The sequence below is a fragment of the Oculina patagonica genome, chromosome 9 (genome assembly GCF_052425735.1).
Source record: "Oculina patagonica isolate OP01 chromosome 9, crgOcupat, whole genome shotgun sequence".
NCBI lineage: Eukaryota > Metazoa > Cnidaria > Anthozoa > Scleractinia > Oculinidae > Oculina > Oculina patagonica.
The window spans coordinates 28,168,997-28,187,607 of record NC_135766.1 but is presented as its reverse complement, the minus strand read 5'-3'; the positions used below and the strand labels follow the sequence as shown (position 1 = coordinate 28,187,607).

Genomic DNA, 18,611 nt, shown 5'->3' with positions numbered 1-18,611 from the left:
CCTTTTTGGTCGCTTGGCGTTGTGAAACTGACGTGCGCGGTTCGCTTGTCAATGTGTCCTTTTTTTGATGGAAAATTGCACAATGCAGTATTGTGGGCGGGTTTGCTAAAGATCACCAGACAATATAATCGAGGTTGATTCCCTTTTTCATAATTTCAAAGCAAGTACTTATAATTATACTTTCACGTTTAAAAGCTATTCGGCGCAATGCTACTCTCTCTACACGCCCTTACATTTATATCGCCCTTGATTTTTACTTTTGCGAAGAAAATTTATGGCTTACGGACAATTCCGCGAGCTCGTTTTGTAGCTTCTTGTGGTCATTTGTTAGTTTCTGCCCCGACGGCCAAAATCATATTAATCTTTGATCATTTTCAAGGTGCTACCGAACGAAAACAAACAATTGAAGACAAAAGAATTCTGACGTATAGAACAGGTTGCTACCATTGTGGAAAATAAGACCACAGAACTCTGGTGCGACATTCAAGACAATTTTTAGCCTCAGAGATCAAGCAACGGGAAAATTCTGAAACAAAGGTGTGTGCGATTGTAATATTTTAAAACTTTTGTATCTCTCGCTTGTTGAAAGCATCAGCATTAATCTGAATCCTTATTAATATCTGAGCTTTGTTACGAATCACATCGTCGTTTCTAAATCAAGTGAACCGTTGTAAATGCGAACGACGCATTTTGCGATCTACGCATTTATTTAACATCGAAGGGGATACGTTAATTTCGAAACTACAACAAGCATTTAAATTTGCCTTTGTGTCGGAAGAACTGTTTGATATCTGCGGGCGAAAAATTTCGCTGCCAGTTTCAAGGAAATTTATTTATTATCGCATGTTTCTAGTAGTCCCATTGCGTATCTAAATATTATAGGTCGTAAAAGATTTTATTAAAGAATTAACTTTAATAAATTTAAAAAACATTTTTATGAAGAATATATAGTAAAGTAATACACTTCCTAAATATCAAGTGAAGAAGTCTTTTCGTTGAAAATGTTTTTTCATGTTGAATCCAGCCCCAGTAAAATATGATAAAGATACCACATGGAATACAATAAGTAACCTGCACCCACAGGACCTTCCAGTTGATACAAAACTTATTGACCGGTCACCGGACTGCTAACGTGTTTCACCACTGAAAATATCACATATATATATCTTTTTCTGAAAATATCTTGGTAGGAAAGCATAGAGCAACGATCCCCTTAAAAATCGAGCCCTTTAGCTATCACTGAGGTCTGTATTTAGTGATATCACGGGTCGGTAAACGCCTTATTTTCCTGCAGATAAAACTGTTGAAATAATTTTTAATTTTTCGTAGTAATAACAAAATTCTCAGTCAGATGTTTTGTCTCGTAGGAAAGATGAGGGTCTTCATGGTTTTTGTGGTTGTGACGAGTTTGTATTTGACGGACGCGATGCCCCTTAACGGTAAGGCCGCCGTATGATTGTCAATCTTATCATAAATAAAGCTCCTATTTGCAAGGAGAAATCTTAGTGTATACGTGCCGGGAATTTAAATGGACTATGTCATGGCTGAGTTACGTTTATTTTATTGCGTTTTGCCAAATACTTGCTATGAAAGTCAAATGAAACTTAATGTTTGCAAAGAAATTACTTCTATGGATCTAAATGACAAAACCACAGCTTTATTGCAACCAACTGAACTGTGTCTTCCTGGGCATTATAATTTAAAGTTTCAAGCAAACGAGACTAACTTTGAAAACTGTTCAGCCCAACAATATTTCAAAAACTCATATTGCAATCTGTTTCAATCTTCGTCGCTTTTGGCCATCCGTACCTTCTTTTGTATTTGGTATGTTATTGAAATGTTCCTTCATTGTTATCAGAGGTTATTCTTATTTTTCACCGAATTTTATTGATTTCCCATGCCTAAATTTGGCTAAAAACCGTGACAAGGTCCTTTAACAGCCGAGAGAAAATTCAAACATGAGACGTGTAAGCACCAGGAACTACAACTCACGGCAGTGACCAGTCACTGGCCTGGTCGTTAATTGTGAAGAGCAAGATGTTTTTGACAACATGACTGGACGAAAAGAAAGTCAATTTGTTGGTACAAAGCCGAAAACACTAAGCATGTTTCATTTTAAATAGCAAAAGACAATCAATTGCAAGTTGAATGTGTAATTACTCAAGTTTGGCCGTTAAATGGTTTTGAGATTAACGTTTGACTGGAAAGAAAGTGTGACGGTTATAAAAATATGCTATAATATAAAGGTACTATTTACTGTTTTCAAAGCTAATTATCTAACTAATTTTGGGGAATGGTAATATGCAAATAACACGCCCGCTCAGGCAGCCTTTATAACCGGAGTTGCAAAGTCTGCATAACACGCGTTTTATGGGCCAAAAATCTAGTCTTCGTTTGACAAACGCGCGCACTCGCATACTAACACTGTGCCAATATTGGCTCTAATATACTGTGTCAGTATTATCACTAACACTGTGCCAATATTAGCTTTAATACTGTTCCAACATTAGCTCTAATACCGTGCCAACATTAATTCTAACCAGACTGCCGTGATCATTACGAGCTTTGTGGAAAGTGGGCCAAACATAACTATTGTGAATTGAGTGACTACAAGGATTACATGAGCCTTGGTGTGCCCGTACAGTTGCGGCCACTGTGACGGTAATCGCCTTAATATATTAACTAAACTACAAACAAACTAGCTACTCATAATGCAAATGATCTTCCTTTCACTTAACACTCTGTATATACTTTGAGTTGACATGCGCGCAAGGCGTTGTTGGGAAGAACTGAAACGTTGGGCGCTTTCCCATTCTACCAAAACTTCCGAAAATTTCTGAACGGAAGAGAATGCTACGGAATTTCCCTGGGAAAGTCGGAAAACTGCGTTGAATTAAAGAAATGCGAAATTGAAACCAGAAAATACAGAAAAAAGGAAAGAAAACTGTTGAAAGGAGGGGCTTGCGCGCGGGAGCTGATGGGGGAAAAAGGTTGTAGTAAAGTGTAGGTACGAAATTCGAGCGATGTATCAATATGACCGAAAATATTCAAAAGACAATTTCAAGAAGAACTCAGTCGAAAACACATCATCCCTTTTTTTCCTTGTTTACCTGAAGAATGAGCCCGTATAAGCGGAAAGACGTTTATCAATTACTTTTGAAACGCTTAGTAATACTGTAACTAGAGTGCAGTTGTTTAACAGCTTTCGATGCTAATGTATTTGCAGACATTCTTGGTGACTTGAGCGCGTCTGGAAACGAGGCTTCTGGAACTGGTGACGAACATAAGGTAATACCGGAAGTTGCTGCAGACTTTGAAAACTTCGAGGAACAAGAAAGCTCGGCTTCACAGTCTGACAAAGATGATGGTCCCGCACAAAGCCCGTCAGGGTCTGGAGAGGAGAGAGACGAGCCTCTTTTTCGTGCCTCAACAAGCAAGCAAGAAGAGTCTCGTTTTCATGGAGAGGCCGAACAGCAAGACGGCACAGGTGATCAGCAGGAGTCTATTTCCGGTTCCGGTGTTGATACTGCTGGTGTTAATTTTTGGCCTGTTGTTAGAATTGAACCTGACGCAGACACCAGAGGAAGCGACCGAGAACTCCACTTGATCCGTAGATCCGAGATTTCTACGCCTGAGGAGACGACACGGGTTTCTGATGACGGCAGCTCTCATAGCGAGGCAACATCTGGCGAGAAATTAAGTCAAAGAGGTGATTTTCTGGTGGCCAGTGGATCTGATAAAGATGTCACTTCCGGTGAAGATGACGCACCCTTTGACACTTCTTCCGCTGATTCAGAATCTGATTCTGGATGCTCTTCCGGTGATGGGTGTTACGAGTCCGAAGGTGAACAGGGAGGGGAGGGTGGTAGCTTAAATTCGCGGTCAATTATCTCCAAGGCCGAGGAGGATGCGATCGCCTCTGGCAGCGCTTCCGGTGATTCTGCTCCCGACGTTTGGACACATCCGCATTTCGATATACTGGCTGGTCCTTATGATGAAGTAGCTTCCGGTTCCGGTGCTGCTCCTGCTGAAATGGATTCCAAAGATGACGAAAAGCAAGAAGAAACCGATTCACACGAGATCGAAGACGCCATTTTTGAAACTGGTATACCTTTGCAGGTGAGCCGAGATACTGCTTCCGGTTCCGGTAGCCCCAGTCCTCCTCAATCTCAAAGTTACGATGATAGTCAGACATCCGGTTCAGGGTCTGGTGAAGCTGAAAGGAATGAAGATGTCCAGTTATTTGTAACACCTCAACACCACCAGAGGATCAGTTTAATGGAGAAGATGATGAAGCTTGGGAAACTTCAAGCCATCAAGATATCACACGAGACTGTAGGAGCCTCAAGCCGAAATGAAGTCCCGCGTGTTTCTGATGCGGATAAAGATACGGAAATGCAATCAGATTTAGGTAATAAAACCTTTATACGAGTAACATAACATTTCATGTAGGAGGCGCAGTGGTCTTACATAAGTGCGCTGGACTCCGGATCGAGTGGTCCGGGTTCGAGCCTTGGCCGGGGCACTGTGTCGTGTTCTTGGGCAAGACACTTATCTCTCATAGTGCCTCTCTCCACCCAGGTATATAAATAGGTACCGGCAAATTTACTGCTGGGGGTAACCCTGCAATGGACTAGCATCTCAACCAATCAACCAACCAACCAACCAACCAGCCAACCAACCAGCCAACCAACCAACCAACCAACCAACCAACCAACCAACCAACCAATCAATCAATCAATCAATCAATCAATCAATCAATCAATCAATCAATCAATCAATCAATCAATCAATCAATCAATCAATCAATCAATCAATCAATCAACCAATCAATCAATCAATCAATCAATCAATTAATCCATTTATTAGAGTATGCGGGATGAGGTTGCCCTCCCTATCCGAGCTAGAGGCTCGTGTACAAAGCGCATGGGTTGGGTTGCCCAGTCTCTTCCTTGGCATTTAATGCATTTTGTTATTAATAAGTGACTTATTTTGCTTCAATATTTGTTTCGTGTTTTTTCGTAGGGAAAGGAACCAAAGTGTCTTTTGTTTTGAACCAAGATTTCCATAGTGGGTACGCGAATGAGAATTCAACAGCTTATAGTATTCTTGCGAACAACGTGAAACGAGAGGTAAGAAGACTGTCAAAAAAATTAAAAAAATATCAAACTTAATTAACTGAACGAAACTTGGCCTTACCAGTTGCAAAGGGGTTGAAGCATTTGAATGGTTTCCGTTTCTTATAGCGCGGAAGTACTCAAAAGGTTGTCATGGAAACAGAGCACAATAACAGCACACTGGAGCCCATAATTACCCGGAGCGCGCAACTTCCATCTATTTGTGAATGGCGTTTTCACAAGTATAAGTTAATTTTAGCCAAGCTTTTATTTACCGCGAAAATTACTGTTTCCCATGAAGTCAGCTACTACTATGCGAGGAAATACTGAAATCATCGCTCGAAATGCTGTGAGAACACTCCAAAGAAGATTCCTCGCATGTGTCCGCCATGTTAACTTCCCATGTGAAAGGTATTGTATAGTTACGTACCAACAGATAATTAAGAAATCGCTTGTGGTTGGCTATCCGAAACCAATTAACTTTGCTTGTGGAAACGCCGCTTCACAGACGGTAATGGGCTCCTGCGGCACGTCATCATGTTGCTTAGCAACTTTGGTTACGAAAACCGCAGGCTCAGTCATTTCTTACCCTCAGCTGGTACTACTTTCCACAAGGACAGCGACTACCTTTCGAATTTGGAAAAATCTTGGAAGGGACAGACTGTACTGCAAACTGAGTACTTGTCGCCGTCACAATCGGATAAAAGGGATCATGAACAACTTCAGAGAGAAATCAAAATATGTGCAAGGCAACTAACCATCAATGTATATAGTCTTTTCAAGACTTTTTCCTAACCGTTTATATTTAAAGTGAAGAAATGAGTTTGTTGATTTTGGTCATCTTTTTAAAAACTTTCCTTCATTTAATTTTCTATTTTAAATGCAGGTTGAAACAGCTCTAGGAAGTAATGCGGTGGTGTCGGAAATTTCCTTCTCGTGAGTATTTCAAAGCTCTATTATAAGGGTAATTAGGACTCAACTGCTATAAGGGTCTTTTAACTGAATGTACATATAGGCCCTTATAATTAGAACTAATCAGATCGGAGCCAATTAGTTTTTTTTAATTGGTTAAAAACACCAAGACCAATACTGTGAAACCATAATATAGATGGATAGGAAATTATCTATTCAGCACAAAAAAAAGAGAGAAAAACAAGAATACCGGGAGCTTCGTCCACTACTCTGCGAATCATAGTATGTGGGTTTTTTAACGTCCCCTGCTATAAGACTGAAGATACAGGAGACGGTGCCTACGGTTTATCGTCCTTTTCCGAGAAGACTAGAAGGTCTAACCATTTGCGATGTAATTACAAAAGCAGCACATTCTCCTCAGTTATTTTAAGACTCTGAGTGTTGGTCCGGTCTGGAGTTCGAACCCTCGACCTCCCGCACGGCAGTCCATCGCTCTACCAACTGAACTAAGCAGGCGGTAGCCTGCGAGAGTAAACTCAAGCCGAAGAAGCCGTCTGCTCTCGCAGGCTAACCAGGCGGCGGTAAAAAATAGCACTGTTCTCTGGTATAAAAAATACTGATATGTTTGTAAGCTCATTTAATAGCACATCACTTAGAAGGTCACGTGACGTTTAACTTTCTCTCATCAACAGAGAGGTCCGCGAACCGGCCCAGTCTCCAAGATTCTCCAAGGTCATGACGTCACTGAAACTCCTTGGTGACGTCGCTGAATTGGAAAAAGACGTCAAGAAAGGAATGATCAGTAGTTTAGTCGTAGACAAGACATTTTTCCACGCAACATGACAAACCGGCAAGAAATCAACTGTGCTTTAAAGGATGTTAGAAATATGGAATCAAGATCGATAGAATTCAGTTACCAATTTGGACAAACTAACTTGAAATGGACAATAAGTTTGTAGTAAGTTCCCTATAAACGCCCAAAACAAAGACGCGACGATCTTCATTAGAAACAAACTCAAAGTTAAATTTTAAAATACTCTCAAACGTTTCACCAACGCCAGCAAATAGTGAAAAAAGGAAAAAAAAAAACGATTTTTATATTTTGACGGCGTGATGACTTTATGTTTAGAAATTGCGAGATAAATTGAAAGGGGGGAAATGAATTTGACATAAGCCTTTACCGTAAAATTCCGGTTATAAGCTCCTACCTCCCCCCCCCCCCCTTACTTATAAGCCATTCCGGTTATAGGCCCATCTACCTGGAGACAAAACAAACCCATCCGGTTATAAGAATCTCCGGATAGAAGCCCCCCATTGCTGGATGAGAGTATTGAATAGGGCTAAATATTGCTTTATATGGGAATCTTTGTTTACAATATTTGTCTCATTAGCATAAGCGCTTCGATTTTTGAGCCCGATGTATTAAACACTTTTTCTGTGACGAAGGTTTAAAAACTTGATATTTTACAAAGAATGTATGGGCTCATTGGCGCTTTTACCACCCAGAAATTTTGCAGGTTTTAATTGGACGCTTATATCTCCTTGACACACAAAGAGCTGAAAATTTGGCCGATAATTAAGTTTCAAGAGCTCTATAAATATCACTTTGTCACTTCGTATGTAGAACGATGCCTTCTCTACGCAACGTTGTATCCTAATGAGGCCAAATGCAAACAATGAAGTCAGCAAAGAGCGCCCTATTATGACTTTTCATCTTTTAACAGGGGCACCCATCGAGAATATAGTTCAAAACCACTTAAAGATAGCACCGTCGAACGTATTTTAGTATTTAAACGGTAGATATAAGCCCATATAAGCATATTTTTATCCCCGAAAAATTTTTTATCTGTTCGGATTTCCTAGCTGAAAGTCTAGTGATCCGAAAGTTATAGGGATCAAAACTTACCTTTTCGAAAAAATTCCAGCCAGAGAAAGGCTCCCGAAAATTCTAGGTGACCTTTTTAGAGTTAAAATCCGTTAAAAATGAAAAATTATACCATTTTTTAGATATTCGAAAATCCTAGGAAAGGCAGGCAAGCAAAAAAATTAACAATGAATGTTCCGAAAATTCTAGATCTCAAATCGTCTTCCGAACAGATATTTTAACGAAATATTCCGTTGGGTGCCCCTGTTTAAAACGTATTTCGATCAACGCTGGCATAGCTTGTTTCGAAACCGTAATGTTTTTTTTTTTTCGATTGTAAGCCCCCCCCCCCCCATTAATAAACCCACCTTAAACCCCTTACGAAGTTGTATAAGCCCAGGGATTATAACCGGAATTTTACAGTATATAAAAGTAATCAAATGTAACAAGTAGAGGCAGATCAAGTTAAAGTTATACACGGGCGTTTTTTGCCAGATTTTTTAACAGCGAGAAGTGATATAGATGTTCAGACTTTAAACTTGTAAACAGTTGGCAATGAGTAGCCCTTATTTGATTATGAAGTGAGAAATATTGTGTATTAATCTATACAGAAAATTGAGTTTTTATTTTCAAATAAAGTTATATACAAGACAAGAAGATCGTTTTGTTTCAACTTACGTAGCTACAGGGAGTGAAGAATTGGCGCCAAAACCTGCCTCGTCCCCAGGCGCCGATTGGCCGGATGGTTAATGCGGGAAAACAGGGAGCGCGGGGGTTGATGGTTAGGTTGCGGGCCGTGGAGCTTGGCCTTGGCGGATTGTGCTCTTGAAAGTGGCATATTTTGCTACTGGCAGTGCTCGAAATTTTGCCAAATTATGCCAAAATTATGCCAGAAATCCCAGATTATGCTCCTGATCAGTCCGAAATTATGCTCACAAACTGACGTAGATTCTGTACATAGAGGCGCGCAATAACGAAGCCTAATTATGATGTTTCTAAATAAACTGTTGTTGTAAATTTATTTTTGTTTTATGGCAGTTTGTCTCGGCCGTCAGCTGTCAATACTACTCAGTATAGCGAAGCCAAAACACGCATCGCAAGAACATACTACCTAAATTTAATTCGTTTCTGTACGTAGAAAATACACCATAATTACTAAACTTTATGAATTTATGCACCAAAAAGTGCTAAAATTTGCTAATTATGTATTGGCAGTGCTCGTTTAAAAATTGTGCTTTTAGGGAATAAGGGACTGTGGCCATAACATAATAGACAAGCGAACAAAGGACAATTTCGCTGGGAGCACGGAAAAAGTCGTGTTTCTGATATTTAGGCGTGAACATGGTTTATAAAAAGCGACAAAAATACTGAAGGAACACGAGAGGCTCTGAAAGTGATTGCTACGCAAAACAGTAGAGGGGTTTACACTGAATTCTTTTGGGAATGAAATAATGTTATCTTTCCCAAATTGCAAGGAGTTAGAAAGGGTTTGAAGCTGTGAAAAAAAGACTCGGTGAATTATCACAAATAACACTCGAAAGACCTCTACCCCTTTATTCGGGCGCAAAAAATCAAGCCACAATTTCAAGGAAAATATGGTAGGAGATGGCTCAATTTTCAAGCAATAAATAGAATATGTATTTTTCAGTTCATCGGTGTAAATTTCATTCGGAACTTGTTATTAATCTTTATGTTTTTGTACTTTTAATAATGACGATGGCTAAACCACTTTTCCTTTCTACATGATCTGAGAAGAATTTTTAATAGAATTGACACTTGACAAGTTGAAAGAGAAGGCCTTCTTGTTATTGTTGATCATACATGATCTAAGCAGAATTTACAGCAGAATTAATTATACATGATCTAAGGCAGAATTTACAGCAGAATAGATCAAACACGATCTGAGCAGAATTTACAGCAGAATAGAAAATACATGACCTGAGCAGAATAAACAGCAGAAAAAAATCACACATGATCTAAACAGAATTTCTAGCCGAAAAAATCATACATGATCTAAGCAGAATTTACAGCAGAAAAAATCATAAATGATCTAAACAGAATTTTTAGCCGAAAAGATCATACAAGATCTAGGCAGAATTTACAGCAGAATAAATCATACATGATCTGAGCAGAACTTACAGCAGAATAAATTATACATGATCTGAACAGTTTTTACAGCAGAATTTATCATACATACAGAATTTACAGAAGAATAGATCATACATGATCTAAGCAGAACTTACAGCGGAATAAATTATACATGATCTGAGCAGAATTTACAGCAAAAAACATCATACATGATCTGAGCAGAATTTACAGCAGAATAGATCATACATGATCTGAACAGAATTAACAGCAGAATAGTTCACATATGATCTGAACAGAATTTACAGCAGAATAGTTCACATATGATCTGAACAGAATTTACAGCAGAATTGATCATACATGATCTGAGCAGAATTTTTTTTTTTTTGGTTGAAAAAAAAAAAAAAAAAAAATAAAAATCCATTGGAACAGCTTTGCCTGAACAGAATTTGAATTGTGTCAAGTGGAAAAGCTATCTCCAGGCAGAATTTTCTGCACAACAAACATTTTTGCCCAGAGTTGTAACCTCTTCTTACAGGTCACAGGTCAAAAAAAAAAAAAACTGCGTCAACAATTGTTCAGAACGTCCCGCAGAACGGAGCAGAATTAAAAGCAGAACTGAATACAGTATATCTGAGCAGCGTAACTTTCTGAAGACGTCTATCAGCGTTTGACAACGAATAAATGCTCGGCAACCATCAGGCCCAAATTACACATCATAATTTTCGCTGCACGCAATAATTGAATCACAAAAACAACAATAGTAAGTGATTTCCAATTGTAGCAGTCTATTAAGTTTACTTAGTTCTGGCATTATGTACACTAGCGTGTGCTTTCCCAAGTCTTGTAGCAGACTTAAATTAAAAGCTTAAACCTAACCGTGTTCCGTGTTTCCAGCGCGGGAAAGATCACATTTTTGACACGTCGGTTAAATTCCTAGGAAACGATTCTCGCCTGTTTAATTATGGCGACCAATAGTACAACTCATGACGTCATAAGTAACCAATAGAAAAGCTACCTGTCAGCTTTACTCTCGAACTTATCCTTTTAATTGCTCGTGCACATTACCAGAAGAGTATTGGTGTTTAGGCAAGCAGAGACGAAGTAAGTTCTCGGTCGTTTGAACAATTGTATTTTGTTTTCTGATACTGTAATATGTACATGTTTGCTAGCTAATCGTTCGTATACATGTATTCTTTCACCGTAGGATTGAAGCGTCACTAAATCCAAAGCAGCTACTTTGAAGCGTTAACTTCCGTTTACTTGACAGTAAAAATCAGGGCAACAACCCGGTAAGTAAGCAGAAATGTTGTTACAAGAAGTCATCTTTTTCGGCCAATAAATTTGATGCAAGTTAACTTTTCACGAGTTCAAAAAACATTTAAATAATTATTTAAACTTTGTTTGTAAACATGATGTTTTTTTCTGGAATTTCTTGTCTGTGTTGTTTGTTCTGCCGATTCATAAGTGAAATTGAAAAAACGATATCTTTGTGTCATTTTTGACTTGTATCAAGTAAGCACAAAAAAGCAAGGACGGGAAGCTAACACGCCAAAAAATCCTTTAACGTCACGGGAATTTCGGAGATTTTTGGTATAAACTGTTCTGAAATCAGTGGTAGGCAACTAAACTCGTACAAAACATTATTTTTGAACACCTAAAGGAAGATATAACTTGCGGATAGAAATCAAGCTACGCCTATAAATGTCGAATTTTTGAAGACACGCGGAATTAACTTGAAAAAGTAAGCCTTACTTTAATTTTTCAAGTTGCAATCCATTTCCATCTGAGCCATTCGCAGCCAAAGATGTTCGTTAACAGTTTTAGTGCTCTAATATAGCAAGTTTTAATAAAAATGTACCACTATATTTAGGTTTTCTGCGACAGAAATATATCTTTGGCTGTTCAAAAATCTCGCTAAATCCGTGACATAGTCCCTTTAAATTCAGCTACTAGGTACGCTAATTCGGGGTCCAAACTTGTTATGTCCTAGAGTATATATGTGTACTTCTGACGTTCTAATAAGAGAACAATTTAAAGTAAAACTGACAATGAAAATTAGGGAAATTAAAGGACCCTAGTCAGCGACGCCTTTTTGACATGCGAGAGTTTTGGTATTATATTTTAGGCGGAGCGTGTCGAAGCGGAAGAGATCACTGTGAAACTGCTAAAGGCGATTCAAAAGACCTCTAGCAAAAAAAGGTTACAGCAATGCGCTTATATTGCGCATCACCACGCAATTTTTCTTTATATCAATACTCCGGTATTCTTCTTTTCCTTTCACAGAAATGGCCAGTCATCTGAAGATCGTTTTTGTGACATTTCTGCTGATGTTCATGCTGACGGAAGAATTCAAACCCGTCCTGGCTAAGGGAGGGCGGTTGAAACAAAAGGTAAAAATATCGCAAAAGAGCATGGCGGATCTGAAAGCAAAGATGGAAGAGCAGGAAACAAAGACGAAAGAACAGGAAGCAAAGATAAAAGAACAGGACGCAAAGATGCAAGAACAGGAAGAAAAGACGAAAGAACAGGAAGCAAAGATGCAAGAACAGGAAGCGAAGATGCAAGAACAGGAAGCAAAGACGAAAGAACAGGAAGCAAAGATGGAAGAACAGGAAGAAAAAATAAAAACGCTGGAAAAATGCGACGGTAAGAATAAATACCCGGTGCGGGACTGTGTCACTGCAGAGTTAAGTTAATTTTTTAAGTTTTGCCAAATACTCGCTATGAAACTTAATGTTTGCAAGGCAATTACTTCTATGGATCTAAATGAAAAACCACAGCTTCATTACAACCAAATGTGGCTTCCGGGCGTTATACAAGCGAACGAGATTAACTTTGAAAACTGTTCAGCCAAACAGTATTTCAAAAACCCATATCGCAATCCGTTTCAATGATCTTTACTTTTTGGCCATCCGTTCTTTCTTTTTTATTTGCTGTGTTATTAAAATGTTCCTTCACCATTTTATACTAAGGGCTTATTTTTATATTTCATCGAATTTGGTGGCAATTTTAAACATATTTTAAATTTGTAAATACAAATTTAATTTTAATGTATATAAGTTTAATTGCGAATTTTTTATTTCAACTATACCCTTTTTCTGATTTTTTTTCTTTTTTCTTCTTCATTGTAAACAATCCCCCGATGACCCAGTTCCTTTAATATAATCTATGAATTTAGGAGGTTGTTTTTATAACAATTTTTGAAGCTCTTATGATTGGAATAATTTCATTCCAGCTTGCTCAAAGATAAAAGAACTGAATAAAACGATCAATGAGTTGCAAGAAAAGGGCGGCTCTAAAACAAGTAAGTTGATAAACGCTGTTTTCTTACTTTATGCTCTTATATTATTAATTAATTTTGGTCAGTACTATTTTCAAATGATTACCTCTAACCCTATCCAGACCGGGGGGGGCCGGGGGGGGGGGGGAAGTGCCCGAGCTGCATTAAACGCTTATAACTTTGTCAAGATTCAATCAAACGCTGCCAAACTTTGCGAGTTTATCTAGGGTAGGTTGTTTGGTCGGGAACTTGACGTTACCATGGCAACGGCATTTTGACCGACACGTTTCCCCAGATTTTTATTTTCACCTTTTTAGGTTTTTTGCACCATTTTTTTAATTTTGAGTACTTTTCAGAAAATTTGGGCTGTTTTCTGACGTTTTATAAAAAACTTTGAAATCCAAAATGGCGGATGCAATATGGCGGCTGTTTTGACGTCATGATGTAATTGTCACGTGATGTGATGTCATCATCCCACGTGACGTATATCAAAAAATAATTTTCGGACATACTATAATTATATCCTTTACTCTCGTATGTCTCGGCCTTAACAGTCAAAGGTTATTTAAATTAATTGAATTCCACCTTTTCAGAACCTGAAGCAGCTGGTTTGGAGGTTTCAGCCCCGCTTTAGGTGAATTTTTAGAGCCTGTCGTGCAAAGCAACTCTCAGTGGAAGCGTTGTTGGCGTGCGTCGGAGGATGGCTGGGCTGCAGCAACTTTTCATACCAACTGCAACGATAAAGGTCCCACTGTTACGATCGTACGTGTCGGAAAGTACATCTTTGGGGGGTACACCGGCGCCTCATGGACTAGTAAGTGACATGATTCTTTTTTTTTTAATACATGCGCATACTCAAAAGTAAAATAAATATCGCTACACAAATTGGCCCCAAAACTTAAGCATGCTTCATGAAAAGGCATTTTTAAGGCAAGATTGGTATAGAGTAACATCGGGCTTTAGCCCTTTTAATACTCTTTTCTCAAACACTTTGCAAAATATGAATGATGGACAGTGGTTGTAGTTTCTGTTTTCAATTTCTGCTTAAAAATATGAACTACTCAATAATTGTTTATGAATTAATATTACATACTGTTTCAGTTTTCGCATATGTTTGTGTCTAAATTTTCCCATGGACTTTACACACAAATATGTGGAAACTTACAAAAGACTAGTTTAGGAAGTGATAAATTCTTTCTTCTCTGGTGTGTTAAAAAAAGGGAAAGACGTACATGGAACAGCAGTGTCCATCAGGGGAAAGTTAGGGTGGTCTATGTAAGGAATTCCGCTTTAAAAGCTGATGTCAAATCAAAAACCTCTAACCCCTAACAGATGATAAACAAATGATTGGTCCCTCGATTTTTTTTAGCAAAGGGGGTGGGTTTCAACCTCTTATAAGGGGTGGGCCAGTCAGTTTTGAGCCAGAAGGAAGGGATGGGTCACAAATTTTCAAGCCACCACTTTTCCAATTGCTCCGGCCCACCCCCCTCCCCCCTGGTACTTATTGACCAGTCCCTAAAGGGGTTATAATTATTTCTGTGTTAAGGTCATTTCATTTTCAAAGCAAAAAAACTCCGAAAAAATCTTGCAAAAATCTTGCGCTGAAAAAAGCGCGAGAATTAGCGCGGGATCATCCGGGACAAAACCCGATGCGATACCCTGATGCGAAAATATCGGCCCTGATGCGAAAATATCGGCCCTCGCGGGACCGGAAATAAAGTAATCTGATTGGCTGATTTAGTTATTGACCCTTGGACCGCCTTAGTCGTGTAATGATTCTTATTTCTCTAAATTTTACTAATCCTTTGAGAAAAACTATCCCCTCCCAAAAATACTCCCAAACCACCCAGATTACAGTTTCAGATTACTTGAAACGCGAACAAGATATTTCCAGTCTAATTAAAGTGAAATGTTGTCCACAAATCTATATCGGAGATATGAATTTCATATCGCCAAGCAACCATGAATTATTCTGTTTATTTATATAAACCTACTAATTACGATGTTTTGACGATTTTCCGAAGATTTCCGACCATTTTCCGAAGATTTCCAAAAATTTTCAAAATGTTGTCCGAAGGTTGTACGAATGATTCCGAAAATTTCCGAAAATTTCCGAAGTTTGCCGGAGATTGCCGAAGATTGCCGAGGAAGATCCGAAGATGTTTCGACTAATATCGAGTTACTTTGGCTTATTGAGCATTGAAACATGGCAAACTCTGCAAGCTGATTGGTCAAAATGATATCACACATGTGTGAATATCATTTTTTCCACACATGTGTAATATCATTTATCTCGATTTGCTACCACTCGCTAAAGCACTGCAGTTTATATAATATAAAATGCGTTAAATGCAAAGCGGTCCAAACTGTTTATTAGTCTCATAAATGTTTGACATTTGTTCCATTGTTTATTTTTTTAATAGGCGGTTGTCAGCCGTATCGGTACGATTCATCATCCTTCCTCTTTTCACTGGTTAACAAGCCTGGTTGGCAGCCACTGAAACTGGATCAAAATGGAGAGGGAGATAATCGGGAAACCTCGATCTACAATTGCGATAACTCTGGACCATCCTTTGGAGGTGGAATCGATATTAGCATTGTCGACCACGCCTCCTCCAACGCCAAATCTGGTGCAAGCCTTGGATACACATACAGCCCGCCACCTGGTTACCATTTTCTATCCTCTTTCGCCCGGTCATTCCTGGGGGGTAGTATCTACTTTCAACCTGACGAAGTTGAAGTCTTCTATGAAACTACCTGAAGGAATCACGGAGTTCGGAAACTAAGCTTTACACGCCCTGCACAATAAAAAGTAAACCTTGCAAATTAATTATTAGTAGAATATTAAATCCTTTAGAAGTTAAGAAGCGGGATATTAGAAAACTTCATTTACTCAATGTGTCAGTCCACATATTAGTATCATTTACTCATAATATGCAAAAAACGAATTGAATTATTAAATACAATAATTATAGTTGTTTGTTGTAAAGGATAAATGTAGCAAAGTAATTACCGGGAATTAAATTGAAATAATTGATTTTGTCGTGACGACAGCGTTCTCTGAATATCATGTTAGGTTATCAGTAGAAAACGGCTCGGATAATTTTATGGTGTCATCCTGACTTAGTATTCAAACTTAGTAAAATCGGGAACAGATCGTATCCAGTAATAAAACGACAAGAAATGAGTCCTAAAGCTTGGAATAAAAAACGTATGGTTTTAAGTGGCGTAACTGAATTTTCTTTTTCAATTCTCGAAACGTGCATGCCCTGAGTACACAGAGCGACAAGCAAAATGTTAAAAGAAAACTTGTTTCCTGCTAAACCTACTTAAAAAAATAACTTTCGACTGCCCGTTTCAAGAAGGCAAATCTCATTATCAAGTTTTAAATTGAATTCCTGGAGAGCCAGATCAGATCATAATTTATCGTGCCAAGAATGTATTGTGTAGGTTTCAAGCTGATTTTGCTGTTTTATATTTTTAAGGAAGATAGGGCTAGAAAGTTAATTAACAATTATTGGATGAGGTTGAGCATGATAGCGATAATTATCAAGGCCAAAGTTTCTATTATTTGCCGAAGCCGAAGGCTGAGGCGGATAACAGAAACTGAGGCCTTGATAATTATCGCTATCATGCGAAAACCGAATCCAATAATTGTTTTATTATGCGCGCACATTCCTGAGCTGCACTTGTAAAGACAAGAGCGCTCACAAAATATACTTTTATAAGCTTACAACCTTTCGTCACTTCTGCATGCATAAAACTATTGTCTGTAGGTATGACGTCACTTCTACATATGTAAAATCTAATGTCTGTAAGTATGACGTAAGAGAAACAGCAAGCAAGAATTAGCTGCGTGCTTAAAGCCAATCAAAATCAAGCTGGTGACACCAATGTATAATAATGGTAGTTCTTGTGTAGTTGCATGGGTACTGATCAGCATTTTTTCATTTAATTGTGCTTTACCACAAAATAATTACTTGTAGTTGTGAGACACAACGTGATAAAAGTGTAAACTAATAAAATAGAGCAGGGTGAAAATAACGTGTTATTTTATTTTTGTGCTTGTACTTATCCCATTCTTTTTTCTGCTATGTCCCTGATTTAGAGTTACTGCACAATAAAACGGGGTTGCCACAGGTCCGAAATTGGCCAGGGTGAGGGAAAAATAAAATTCTTGAAGGTTAGGGAAAGTCAGGGAATTTCAACATTTCGAATTAAGAAAAGTCCGGAAAAATTACAATTTTACAACTGATTTTATACCATTGAAGGCTGTAGGCTTGGGACTACTGCTATATCAATCAGTTTGTTTTCATTTTGTCAGGGAATTTTTTTTCTGGGAAGAGTAAGGAAATTTTGAAAACTGATGTCTGTGGTAGCCATGTATAAATGAGAACGATGCAATGCAAGGGAACGTCCAAAGTAAAAGTCAATTCAAATAAAGTGCACTTTCAAGTCGCGTCATCTGTAACAAAGCGCCGGTCACGCAATGTCACGCAAAATGACAGTTAGCAAACTGCAAGTGTTGGTGACTGCCATGATTTGTAGAGCGTTTTCATATGACGTCACGGCAGCCATATTGGTTTTCCAAAACAGAGGAACGGCAGCCATATTGGTTTTCCAAAACAGAGGAACGGCAGCCATATTGGTGTACCAAGCCATTCCTCCGGAAATTAAACTCTATTTTTATTCAACAATAATCTTCTGTTTTAGTTAAACAATATGGCCGCTGGTTACGTGAGTGAAAACGATCTATAGTAAATGCAGTTAATGGTGGTCAAATTTAAACCCATTTACCTTATACCCCTTTTCACGCAAAAACGCCTCGATAAACCATGCCCTTTGGCGACACACATACTTGTAGAGCTTATTTAGGGGAGAAACCTTCCCCCGACCGCCCGATATGACAACTGACTACGGAAACAGAATGAGCTTACGCAGCATTGTCGGGACGTGATCAAACCAAAATAAGATCTAGAGATTATCTGAAAAAGACTTCCAAAGCACATGCTGTGATTGATCCCCTAGCTTCAGCACTGCCGGATCTGTTGGTTAAGAGAAATATGCACTGACTTCATTCCCCATTGTTAAAAGGTCAAATGAACAAAAATTTCGATTTTTTTGCCCATGTGTTTATTAAGAGCCAAATAAACATATCCCGAAGTTTCAAAGTAATTGGATATTGCATCGCAGAGATATCGCTAGTTGAAAAATGCTTTTTTTAGGCCTTCAGAATCGTAGAGTGCTCTCGGAAAATTGTCGGAAATAAAAACTTGTGACGTCATAATTGGTGTTTTTGAAGACAACCGCAGACCGATTCCGCAGACCGCACCTTAGAATTTAAATAAAT

The 18,611-nt window shown here is 38.5% G+C and overlaps 1 long non-coding RNA gene and 1 pseudogene across 3 annotated transcripts in view; both read left to right on the top strand.

Moving 5' to 3' along the window:
* Positions 1-453: 453 nt before the first annotated feature.
* LOC144665982 (uncharacterized) lies at positions 454-8,550 on the top strand (annotated as a pseudogene). Its single transcript, XR_013573102.1, has 7 exons — positions 454-537; positions 1,368-1,439; positions 2,544-2,661; positions 3,227-4,411; positions 5,026-5,132; positions 6,004-6,053; positions 6,722-8,550. The product of XR_013573102.1 is annotated as an uncharacterized LOC144665982 (transcript).
* Positions 8,551-13,905: 5,355 nt separating this feature from the next.
* Positions 13,906-18,611, top strand: part of LOC144665628 (uncharacterized) — a 16,204-nt gene continuing 11,498 nt past the window's right edge. The window contains exons 1-2 of one of the 2 annotated variants that reach the window (XR_013572991.1): positions 13,906-14,075; positions 15,685-16,299. This is a non-coding gene — a long non-coding RNA (uncharacterized LOC144665628). Of the gene's footprint in view, positions 14,076-15,684; positions 16,300-18,611 lie in introns of those variants that run through there. The other variant, XR_013572990.1, reaches the window with a different exon arrangement.